The 12823-nt window shown below is 49.5% G+C and overlaps 1 protein-coding gene across 1 annotated transcript in view; it reads right to left on the bottom strand.

Annotated features, from left to right (window-relative positions):
• The window catches only part of PEAK1 (pseudopodium enriched atypical kinase 1), a 566235-nt gene extending 553654 nt beyond the window's left edge, over positions 1 to 12581 (bottom strand). Inside the window, exon 1 of the mRNA XM_086959284.1 lies at positions 12371 to 12581. The gene's annotated coding sequence lies outside the window, so the exon portion shown is untranslated. The remainder of the gene's footprint in view (positions 1 to 12370) is intronic.
• Between the last annotated feature and the right edge of the window lie 242 nt (positions 12582 to 12823).

Below are 12823 nucleotides of genomic sequence, written 5' to 3' on the forward strand. Positions count from 1 at the left end.
TATAAATCACCATATCCTTATATAGGCATAGAAATCATAACCATATTTAGGCATAGCTCATGCAGTCCAAATACAGCAGGGCTACTTCCACTAGTTCTGAAAATCCACAACGATTTCTTGGAAAACTCTGCTTCAGCAGCCGAGGACTTCCCCTTGCTTGAATATTGATTTGTCCAAGAACTCATGGAGTTTTCAAAGAACTGAGACTCTTTGATGACGTTATTATGTCCAACTGTACGTCAAATTCGGCACCTATAAAAAGGTATAAATATGCCCACACTCGCCCAAGGAAACACGCAGTCATTTGGAGCAATTAGACTATCTACTTGCCCGACGCGCCCTGCTACAGCAAGTGCCGAAGGAAGCCGACCCCTCAGCAGACGCACTGAGAGAGACGCTGTCTTTTCTCCTGCCGAGAAATCCAGCTCCAGTGTTTTCAAGCTACCCTTGCGGGTTGTTGGGAAATCAAGTCCCGAAACTGACCTTCTCCATTCTAAACTAAGGTGCAGTGCTGATTAGACCCTTAGAGAAATCTTGAGCAGATTCTTGTCAAAAGAATACTACTTTTATGCTACACATCACTTACTCCCATTCACCACTGAAAAAAACTGTATGTATGCATCCAAGGATGGAGAAGGACATGGCTTCTCAGAAGAAGTGGCCAAGGGAAAGATGAGAAAGGCATACCGGAAACATGAGATCACAGAGTGCACATTACCTCTCGGCAATAGATAGAACGTTCCTACAGAGAAAGAAAGACCAAACCGAGTGCGAGAGCGCCCTGTGGAGAGGGTGAAAAAATACGAAAGGGAAAGAACAACCCCACAGAAAACATTACCAAATTCCCAGAGAATGAGAACTGGGAGACGAAAACACGCCCCATATATAGAGAAAAAATTACACATTCCCGCAAGAAACGCAGATATAAACAGTATACGCAAGTAACGGCATTTCAGAAAATAAAACAAGTCCAAAACATGGCAGGCTAAAAGCACGGAGGCCTCACTGGAGCAGAACAGCAAAGTTAACACAGCGTGACAGCTGAGCCCACTCTAGGTCACGCTGGACTTTAAATACTAGAGTACCCAGAGGCACTACTACTGAGAGAAAGGCCGGCTAGGGAGACCGACCTCTAAGCTGCGGAACCGGGTTCGAGTCTCGGCAGGGGCGCTCAACATCCTGTGATTCTGGGCAAATTACTTAATCTCCCCGCCTAACAAAAACAAGCCTTGGCATAGCCAATAGGTCTCACTTTTGGGAACTTATAAGTATTTAGTTATGCAGCACAATATCCTTGGTGCAACAACATCAACTGTTGCATGACTTAACACTTATAAAGTCTCAAAGGAGAGACCTATTAACTATGCCATTGCTTGTTCTTTGAAGCTTTAGCACTGACTGGACTTGGAGTTTGAGTGTTCTTTACTGCATGGTCCATTGTCTGAGTTTCCAACTCCCCGCATCTCCTCGAAGTAAGCCTTGGCTGCTCAGCTTTGTTACTCCTGGAGAGTCAAGTGTCCATCGAGGCGAACTTTGTTATTCAATTGCAGTGTAATACTATTTATTGCCTTGGAGCAGCAGTGATAAACAAAACTACCCACACAAGAAACTGACCAGTCACCATTTACTACCCACCAGAAAACTCCTCACTTGCTCACTGCTCCCCAGATTAGTTGCATTCTCGAAAATTAGGCATTGGAAAAGTCAGTAGGTCTCTGCTTTAAGTATTTGAAGTAGTAGCTTTGCCAATGCTTGTTTGTACCAACATGCATGAACTCATGCACACGTATGGCCTGAAATGTTTCAATGCGCTTTTCATCAAAGCAACGTATTCCAAGATAATCGCCACTCGTCATGATGTGTGTGCACATGTATTATGACGGGTGCACATTTGCCATGACTCCGGTGTGCACATGTGTTATGATGGGTGCAGTATTTTTTAAAATGCTGGTATAGAATGCTGATTGGCCATGTGTGTGAAAAAGGTGTTTGTAAGCACTTGGCAGCTGCCTGGCTCTTATAACTCAAAAAAAAAAAAAGCAAAGAGCACAATATGACAATATGGGATATTGAGTCCGGAAGCCAAGCCAAGGTCAAATGTCTGGCAAAGTCTGCTGATAAATTGCAGGTTCTTTGAAATGGAGTTTGCTGTTTACTGCTCCTTTCTGTAACTGCAGGGTAAAGGAAATTACTAAAGTGAACCAAGTAGCAATCTTGCTGGGGGACAAAGAGAACAAAGAAACGGCTGCAGGATGTCAAATATTTTCCAGTACATAATAAAATTATAATAATTGTAAATTAGCTTTATAAGGATTTGAAATTACATCAGCTGTAAGGAAATTATAAATGAGGTTGTGTTGGTTTATCGTCATTCTGAAGCGGAAACGAATATTCTTATACGATCAAAACAAACTGGGCAAATTATTGTCTGGCATATTTGTTTAATAGTAAAACAGGTGTCTGATGCAATTTAGTGGCCATTTCAAGAGGCCGTTTTGATGGAGAAGGTACTCTTTGTGTAAATGGCATTACCCATCAGAAAATGCTCCAGAAACATATTCAGGAGAGTGAGCTCCAAAATGCACCACTGGTCGCATACTGCTCCAATACCACTCTCTTGCTAAGGTGCCAAGTACGGTTACTACATTTGTTCCATGTAAGCTTGTATTTCTCGCTACGTCACTGATGTAACACTGAAGCCAGCAGCTCCACTCTTGAAATAGTTTGATGTACTATTCTGTGGCAAGTAACGGACTTGTGTCCTGAAGTGGGTGTGGGGGGTCCGCCCTCCCAGAGACACAGAATGATGATGGGTGTAGACTGCAAGAGAGTCACCCAGAGAGATGGACCGCTGTGTGCCCCGGGGATAGAGTTGGAGTTAAGATCGGAGCAATCACAGGCTGTAGCGGGAGAAGAATGAACGAGGAAGCACTCACCATAGCGGAGCAGCCGCAGCCAACACCCGGCGATGCTCATCTGCTGTGGATGGTGACTGTCACGGGCAAAGCGAGGTGGAGAATCAAGGGTGGAGCCTCGCAGCCGGGAGCGGAAGCCTATTGATGAAGGGCGAATGGTCAAGTGACAGGAAGAGAAATAGAAGCCAATCGACAGAGAGCTGCTGCAGTCCAGGTACTGTGTGTTTGTGTTGTGCATGTAGAGACTTCTTATTTATACACAAAGCGTGTAATTTCAGAAAAACACGAAGCTTCTAAAAACATATTCTGTCTAATGCGTGTTACGTATGCAGAAATATGGCGAAACACTACTGCAGACAAAATAGGTCATTTTCAATGTTTTTAAAACTCAGATTCTTGAGATTTACCTTTAAGTCCTTAGAAATCACTGAAGCAAACGGTTAACACGAGAAGAGAATAAACCGTAGATTTCCTAGGCTTCTGTTACATGAAAGAAAGCTTTTTATGATAACAGCGAAATGATACAACTGTCTCTTTAACAATACTGAGTAGTTAAAACAAGCGGTCTTCAAAAAGGAGAGGAAGAGGGCGGAGCAAGTGAGTGGCCGGGACGTGTGCGCAAGGAGAGAGAGGGAGACGAGGAGGGAGCAGGAGGTGAGCCCGTGAGTGGTGCGTGCGTGCACAGTCTGCACATTTTCAAGCACTGCACTCGTGCTTGTGACGCGCCCAAACTCGCTCCCGCAAGGTCGATGCCGCCACAAGCACGAGTGTATGCTTGAAAATGAGCAGAGTGATGGCTAAAGGTCCTCCTAAGCAGCGCATGCGCACTGCGTAGGCGAGACATAATGAATGTGTCTGTCTTCAACACAACTGGTGCTCATGTAAAGCGCTCCGATAACACTTTCTCTCATCACTGCACCACATTTGTGAGGTAACTGGTCTTCCACCTCCTGGTTCACCCTACCAACCTGCCAGTCACTTTTACAAGGCCACCTACACACATTTCACAATTGATCCATCCAGAGGCTGGACGACTTTTCGGAAAGACCGCTACATTCACAATGCTCCTTCTTTGTTCCCTCTATTCTGGCCCCTTCTTTCCTGGCTCCCCTTTCTATCATGTAACTTGACAGCGTAGAGGTCGCCTGACAATAATGCGCATCAGTAGAGAGAAACTGTGGCTCCACCCACATGTTGGGAATAAGGAGTATGATCAAATTGGGCAAAAGTTGTGTGCTTCCATAAAAAACGTGCTTGCATTCCACACAGCTGTGATCTTTTTGTTTATTTATCCAGCTGCCTGTGCCTGTACTTCCAGGGGCACACACATGACATTGTAATGCTATTAAAGTGTCTTAGATAACCAGTTCATATATGGTGACTTTCTGGAAGCAGCACATATGGCAGGATGGATGAAGTAACCTACATGGGAATTTAGGTCTGCTTGGCCCTACCTGAACTTAACACCAATATTTAACAGTTCTTCACTTCCACACATATATCCATTTCCATGCTATTTGCTTGTAATACTTCACATTACCATACACAACTCTTTTAAAGTCAGACCAATTGCGTGCTAGTCTATCTCATCAATTCCTCCACCCCAAGGACTTTAAGGTGACCGGAGACAATGTTATGTCAAGGCCGAAGGCTCCTTTTATGCATTACTTTCTTACTTTACTCTAATAGTAGCTATGAGTAACACTAAACACTAGCCTTCATGTCTTAATAAAATTAAGACTTTCCATTGTTAACACTTAGAAAACTCACAGTCACCAACATAACAGAACGGCATCAAATCTGGCAAAAAAGCACAGCAAGGAACTTCATGGAACATCAAAGGCTCATGGATGGCTCTGTCCTTTTCCAACAAGCACAGCAGTATATCCTCACAGCGAGCAGGAAGGGATGGCGAAATAGCGGATGTGGAAATGTTACTGGACTTGGAATCTGAACATACATGTTTCAATCCCAGGTTATGCCTCTGTGCATAGATTGTACAAAAGTAAGCACATTGTTTCATCTCTATATTCCTCGTGTAGTAAATATGCGTAATGCAAATATGCGAAACCCAACCATAGAATGTAGGCTGCATGTTTTTCAAACATCCCATCTTGGTCAATCGCTTGCAACCAAAAACAAAATAATGCCCAACACCTCATGTTTGTAATGCGTCCACTACTATAACGAGCACTGGAAAAACTAATAAGGTTGCATTTTGTATAGTGCATGTAAGCAGGCACACAAGCATACATTCAGGCATCCATTACGATAGAATAAAAAGCCTACTGCTACCTATATACAAATACCAAACATAGACACCTACACATACTGGAAAACATACATGCAAGCAGCGATGCCCTGGACCAAAAGATTTACAGACAACCAAGAATACAAGCCAAATGACGAACTAGGCACCCATGTACTCCAATATACAAATATTTATTCACTCAGCCACAAGATACAGATGCCGATATAAACAGACCATCAGATATACAATTGACACAGTTCCAACAGATATACCACAGACAACAAAGACAGCAGAGAGTACACAGAGAGGCATACATGCAAGTACACAGAGGCACACAGGAAGAGAGCGACTGACAATGAGAAATAGTAAGAAGGGGCAGATTCATTACGAAGTAATGCATAACTGGCACTGGGGTTGAGGTCGACCTAATATTTAGACTACCTGCAAAGGAAACGGGGTAAAGGAAGAAGTTGGCTGTCAATATTTATTATATCATTGGCCTTTCCTCAAGGAAGTCACTTCTAGGTGCCAAGAGACTCATAGACACCCTTAAAGACAGAGTGATGATACAAGTACTCGTGCGCCTGCAGCAGGCAACCATGAACTTTCATCTGACACTTGTACACACTCATATCCAGACAAGCACATACATTAACACAGTGATCTTCATGTACTAGAAGTACAATGTTTAATTTTCTATTCAAAAATCAATATTTAGGACTTAACATATTGACAATTTCACTTATTTTTGTTGTCCTGCTTAATAAAGAAAACACATTTTTGTATCTGCGAGTCAGTACAATGAAACATACACACACACACACACACACAGTGACTAGAAGTTTCCATATCACAGGTACTCAACTTTGTTCATACCGAGACCTGAGCTTTCTATTAGAAACCATTTTCAATAATAGATGTGCTATAATATTCCAACGGAGGTAAACCAAGACCACAACTCCTAGCATGCACAACTTTGTATAGTGAAAGCCCGGGGCCCTGATATGCTGGTTACTTCGAGTAATCTGGTACACAAGTAAACTGGCATGAACACAGCAAACGCCAGTATCCAAAATGGACTCTGGGAAATTGACATTTATTTTATAACAAGGACTCCAATGAAAACCGTAGGTGGCACATCTGTAGGATGCAAACACTAAACCCCGCTCATCGTGCATATCTGAATACCGCTCTTGCTGTTGCCATCAAGCTTACAACTTCACAAATGTTGTGTCCCCGAGGGTCCGCCCCTGAGGTCCGGAGGGACGGACAAGTTGGTCATGTGACCGCCCTATAATAAAAAGAGGTCGAGCACGTGAGAGGGCGTTCAGAGACACGCGCCGACCGACCAAGCAACTTTATTTCCCAGTGTCTGGCTGAGTTTATTCTAGGGCCACGTGCTAGGCCTAGTCAGGGTTAGATGCCCCTTGAGCATAGATCACACGACACAACAATTGGCGACGAGGCTGGTGATCGATTCCCCGCTCGGGGTGTGTGTGTGTGTGTGTGTCCCTGCTGGGGTGAGGCGGCTGCGGGCATTTCCACGTGTCCGCGGTGCTCGTGCCGTGCCACCACACACCCCCGCTCTGCCTGCCTGGAGGAAATACTCTGATCCCTGGCTCTATTCAGGTGAGCAGCGCTGGCCTGCACCCATCTGCAGCGCGCAGGAGCGTGACTGGTCGCGCGAGGTGCGTCCGTCGCTCCGGCGGCCGCTGGATCACATCCCGGCTGCCCACAGACATTAACCCGGGCGTCCATAGCGATGGCCAATATTCCGCCCATTGAGCCGTTTGTGGTGGAAGGGGCGCCGTCCACTCTCGCACCGAAGTGGAAAGAATGGGTGGACAGACTATTCATATTCTTTGAGGCCACCAAGGTCCACAAGGAGCAGAAGCGTGCCATGATCCTCCATCTTGGTGGCAAGGACATTCATTCCATCGCCCGCACCCTTACGGAAGCAACTCCCAAAACCCACCACACGCTCATAAACGCACTCAATGCGCATTTTGAACCCATGGCCAACCAAGACTATGAGCGGTTCATTTTCAGACAAGCACGGCAACTGCCAGAGGAATCGCTGGACGCCTATCACTCTCGATTGAAGAAACTGGCACTAACGTGTGGATTTCAGGATGTCACGGAGGAAATCAGAGGCCAGATCATTCAGGGCTGCGTTTCTGCTAAACTGCGCGAGAGAATTCTAGAGGAGTCGGGGAAACCCCTCCCAGACATTCTCACGCTGGGCCGCACGAAGGAGCTGTCCAAGGCCAGGGCAGCCCACATGGAAGCAGCTCTGCAGGCCAATATGAAAGTGGAACCGGTGAACAAACTGCAGGTCCGCCCACAGCCCAAATGGGTGAAGCGAACAACAACTCCGCAGGGCGGAGCCTCGGCGCAGTCATGCGGTTACTGTGGAGGCCCGAGACACCCGGCGCCAGAGTGTCCAGCACGGGGCAAGATATGCTCCGGGTGCGGAAAAATGAACCATTTTGAAAAGGTGTGTCGATCCAGAAAGTTCAGCAAGCCCCGCCAGACAGTACACGCGGTGGCGGAGCCTGAAGGCGCGGAAGGAGGAACCAGTAACAGTGACATGGACGACGACGAGGAGGAACGGTCCACACACAAGGTGCACATGATCGGCACAGCCACCCAGCGCACAAGGACACTACCACAGTGCGCAATACAAGTAGCTGATCAGGACATCATGGCCACGGTGGACACGGGCGCCTCGATAAACCTGATGAGCGCGTCCCTCTATGGAGACATGACCACTCCACCCAGCCTCCGCTCCACTCCGATCACCGTTTTTGCCTATGGCCAGGACGTGCCCCTCCGCATTCGAGGAAAGTTTAAAGCAGCAGTCCGGCACGGAGACAAGATCACGCGTGCCAACATCTTTGTGTCGGAGGAAGGCCAAGGTATGCTCTTGAGCTGCCGGACAGCCGAAGACCTGGGAGTGGTCTCTTTTGCGTTTGGGGTACACGAGGAGTCAGTGCAACAGCTGATCACAGACTTTTCGGACCTGTTCGAAGGAATCGGCCGATTCAAGGGTCGGGAAATACACCTGCACGTGGACCCCACTGTACAACCGGTAGCCCTGCGACACAGGAGAGTCGCGTTTCATTTGAGGCCACTGGTCGAAGAAGAGCTACAGAAGTTGGAAGCAGCGGGCATCATTGAAAAGGTGTCCGGACCCACTCCCTGGGTATCGCCCATCGTAGTTACTCGGAAACCCAAGCAGCCGGGAGCGGTCCGGATATGCGTGGACATGCGCCTCCCCAATGCGGCCATCAAGAGGGAACGACACATCACCCCCACGATCGATGACCTGATCGGAGAGATGGCCGGGGCCCGGTGGTTCTCCAAGTTGGACCTCAGGGCGGGGTACCATCAGCTCGTGTTAGACAAAGAGTCCCGGAACATCACGACGTTCTCCACTCACATCGGACTGCGCAGGTACACCAGACTGAGTTTCGGAATATCCAGTGCGGCCGAGGTGTTCCAAAACGTCATCCAGGAGCTCATCACTGGCATACCGGGGGTGATCAACGTCAGCGATGACATCATGGTGCACGCCAGGACAATTCCCGAGCACAACCAACGCTTGGCACAGGTGTTCCGCAGGCTCCGCAGCGCTGGGCTCACTCTGCACCGAGACAAATGTGAGTTTCTTCAAACCAAGCTGGGGTTCTTCGGCTACGTGTTCTCGGCCGATGGTGTTAACCCTGATCCGGACAAGGTCAAGGATATCAAAGATGCACCTCCGCCCACGACTGTCACGGAAGTCCGAAGCTTCCTCGGGATGGTGAACTACTGTGGCCGCTTCATAAGAGACCTGGCCAACCTGACCCTCCCTCTACGTGAGCTAACCAAAGACTCCACGCCATGGAACTGGGGACGGGAGCAGGAAAGGGCATTCCAGGACATCAAGAGTGCGCTGTCCAGCAGCACCACGCTGGCGTTTTTTGACCCCAGACATTTCACTCTGATTGCAGTGGACGCTGGACCGGCGGGATTGGGGGCTGTCCTGATGCAGAGAGCCCGCGATGAGATAGACTGGGCCCCCGTCGCCTTTGCCAGCCGGTCCCTCACGGACACAGAACAAAGGTACTCCCAAATTGAAAAAGAGGCCATTGCGATTCATTGGGGATGCCGGCACTTCCACCTGTATGTATACGGCAAACCCTTCACAGTAGTAACGGACCACAAGCCGCTGCTGTCCCTGTTCTCAGGTACCTCATCCAAACCACCCCCCAGAATTGAAAAGTGGATTCTGCAATTACAGGAGTACAACTGTGCCATAGAGTACCAGCCAGGGGCAAAGAATCCGGCGGATTATCTGTCACGGCACCCCCAGGCGGCCACCCCAGAGGAAATGGAAGAAGCTGAAGAGACAGAGGCCTACGTGCGATGGGTCGTGGCCAGATCATGTCCGCGCCCCATATCCCTGGAAGAGGTGGTGAGCGCCACGGCTCAGGACGCCTGCATACAGCGGGCCAAAGATCTGATCCGGACCGCCAACTGGCAGAAGGCCAGGGAGAGCTGGAAGGCACTCACACCCGAGGCTCAGAAAATCATGGATGGTCTGTACCACGTGAGGGCTGAACTGAACGAAGACGAGGCGGGGTGCCTCCTGCGAGGGCATCGTCTGGTGATCCCGACGGCCCTGACGAGCCGAGTGGTGCAGCTCGCGCATGTAGGGCACCAAGGAATGGTTAAGACCAAGGCACGGCTGCGGACAAAGGTGTGGTTCCCGCTCATGGACGACATGGTGGAAACCGCGGTGCGCACATGCACGGCCTGCCAAACTACAGGTGACAGCCCCCGCGAAGCCCCCATCATCGTGGAACCCAGGCCCCGAGGCCCGTGGGAAAGGGTCAGCATGGACTTTGGCAGCCTTCCGGATGGACGGCACACGCTAGTGATGATCGACGATCACTCCAAGTACCCGGAAGTCGAAATCATCACCAGCACCAGCGCCGACTGTGTGATTCCCAAGATAGAGAAAATAATTGCCACGCATGGAGCCATGAAAGAACTTAGAACGGACAATGGACCGCCCTTCCAGGGTCAAGACTTTGCAGACTATCTCTCGTCTCTAGGAACCCGTCACCGGCGCATCACCCCAAGGTGGCCCCAGGCCAATGGAGAGGCCGAGCGGTTCATGAGAACTCTAAACAAGGTAATCCGCATTGCACATGACAAAGGACAGTCCGTGGAGATGGCCATTTTCACTTTCCTCCGCAGTTATCGCCAGACCCCTCACTCTACAACGGGGGTAGCTCCTGCCCACCTTCTCCTAGGGCGGGTAATCACGGACTCCATTCCTCATCACCCCCAGTGGGCCCCTGAACTGATAAAGGAACAGACTGTAGAAATGAAGAGACAGGCTGCCTATGGCCAGATCAGCAAGAAACGCAGGGCTGTGGCCCCCCACTTCAAAAGAGGTGACCTCGTGCTCATAAAAAATCGGGCCACTGGGGGCAAATTCAGACTCAATTATGAAAGACGACCATGGCGAGTCAGTGGTGTGAAGGGCACCCGCATCACAGTTACTCGAGGACGAGACAAAGTGACTCGCAATGTGTCTCACTTCAAACTCTATCACCCGTCGAGCAGCGAGCCAAGGCGCCAGCAAGGCGAGGGAGAAACCGAAAGTGCAACTACGTTGCCGACTGGGGAGTCAACATCTCAGCCCGAGGTCAGGCCACGTGCTGAGCAGCCGGCTTCTAGTGAGGATGTGGGCGGAGATCCGGAGGCCCTGGATGAGGCCCCAGATCCGGAGGGGGCCGACAACGAGGCGCCAAGCCAAGAGGCGGAGGCGGGAACAGAGCCGATGACTCAGCGAGGGTCCCAACGCCAGCTACGTGCCAACCCCACCCCCTCCAGTTGGCTGAGGGACTACTTTACGTAAGACTGTTCTCATTTTTACATGTGCCCACAATGTTTGAACTTAATGCGCTAGCCTTTGCGAAAGACGCTGAAGGTTTCGGACCCGATGCTAGTGAGACAATGGGCTCGATCGGACCATGTTTGCAACGTTGCAGTGTGTTTTTGGTTTTGTTGTTTTTCTTGTTTTAGGAGGAATGTTGTGTCCCCGAGGGTCCGCCCCTGAGGTCCGGAGGGACGGACAAGTTGGTCATGTGACCGCCCTATAATAAAAAGAGGTCGAGCACGTGAGAGGGCGTTCAGAGACACGCGCCGACCGACCAAGCAACTTTATTTCCCAGTGTCTGGCTGAGTTTATTCTAGGGCCACGTGCTAGGCCTAGTCAGGGTTAGATGCCCCTTGAGCATAGATCACACGACACAACAACAAACAGACCCAAGTCCCTTATAGGTCTATCTTCTACTAGCTCTCAAAATATTTCTGAGATGTGTAAGTGGTATTTATAAGACAAAAACTTAAAATGTTATATCAATCTCCATTTCAGGCAGATAACTCTATCCCTGGCACAGCACAATATCTTGGGCACATATTAATTACAGTTAGCAACCGAAACATATCCTTTGCTTCAACCCCCATCATGGCACAAAGCCAGAACAGCGACACACAGGACTGTCCAATGCACGAACCCTTAAAAATCACTGTCTCTGTGCTACAGATAACGGAGGATGCTATCCCAAATACAGTTAAGCGCTATTACATCTATCGCTAAGTATTATTTCGGAATGCAAGCGACATAAAATAAATGCACGTACCATGCATAACCTTGGTACAGGGCTCACTCCACACCATCCTCCTGACACAGCCAAGACCTATGCACAGAGCCCTGTTCTTGGTACAGAGTCCTGGCAAAGGCCCATATTCGTATGCAAATATTCCCAGATGTGGCACACAGCACTTCCAGCGACAGAGACCCATCATCAGGTGTCATGGGGCTCCATGGCGGCGTTCTTTGGCTACACCATAAGCTCGCACTCGGGGTGCACCCCAAACCTAGGTCCTGTCACTATCCCTTATCTTTGCCATAGGGCGGTATACTGGGCACCTTTGAACCCTACCTCTGGTCCATACCCTTTCCCTGACACACACCCACCCTAGGCAGGGAACTCTGTCCCTGGAACACACCACCTTTTGCCACAATGTCATATCCTTAGCCCGGTACCCTATCCTTTGCACAGACCCCTCACATCTGCAGCACGAAGCCGTACCCTTGCAACAGGCATTGGTAGCTTCCCAGGCGGGGTCAGAGGTCACTCACTCAGAGTTGGGGTTCGAGGTCTCCGTGCTGCCCCCTCCTCGGATCCCGATGGTGCTCCAGCGCCGTGGAATAGTGGCCTCCGCGCCCTCCGAGCGTTGCATACACCAGACAGACACCACTCCCCCCTGAGCCAGCCATGCACAGCCACCAGCCACCAGCGCGGCGCCGCTCCGTGAGCTAAAATCCAAGCAGGGGAGCTGCCAGAGACTGCAGCGCCTGTTGCAGAGTAAGAGCGAGCGCCCGTGAAAATAAACCCGACACAATCCCTGCCCAGAAACGATGCTGAATGGGTAAACAATGTCAAAAAAGTAGCAATTGCAAGTGGGACGAGCCCGATGATGCTATCTTCTGAACACAAACAATTGCGTCTGCGAACTCTCAATTGTTTCCCCCTTAGTCTCTGGCATCCTCATTATTACATAAAATCTCAGAAATGAAAAGAACGTAGACAGT

This window comes from Lissotriton vulgaris, chromosome 2_2, assembly GCF_964263255.1.
Source record: "Lissotriton vulgaris chromosome 2_2, aLisVul1.2, whole genome shotgun sequence".
Taxonomy (NCBI): Eukaryota; Metazoa; Chordata; class Amphibia; order Caudata; family Salamandridae; genus Lissotriton; species Lissotriton vulgaris.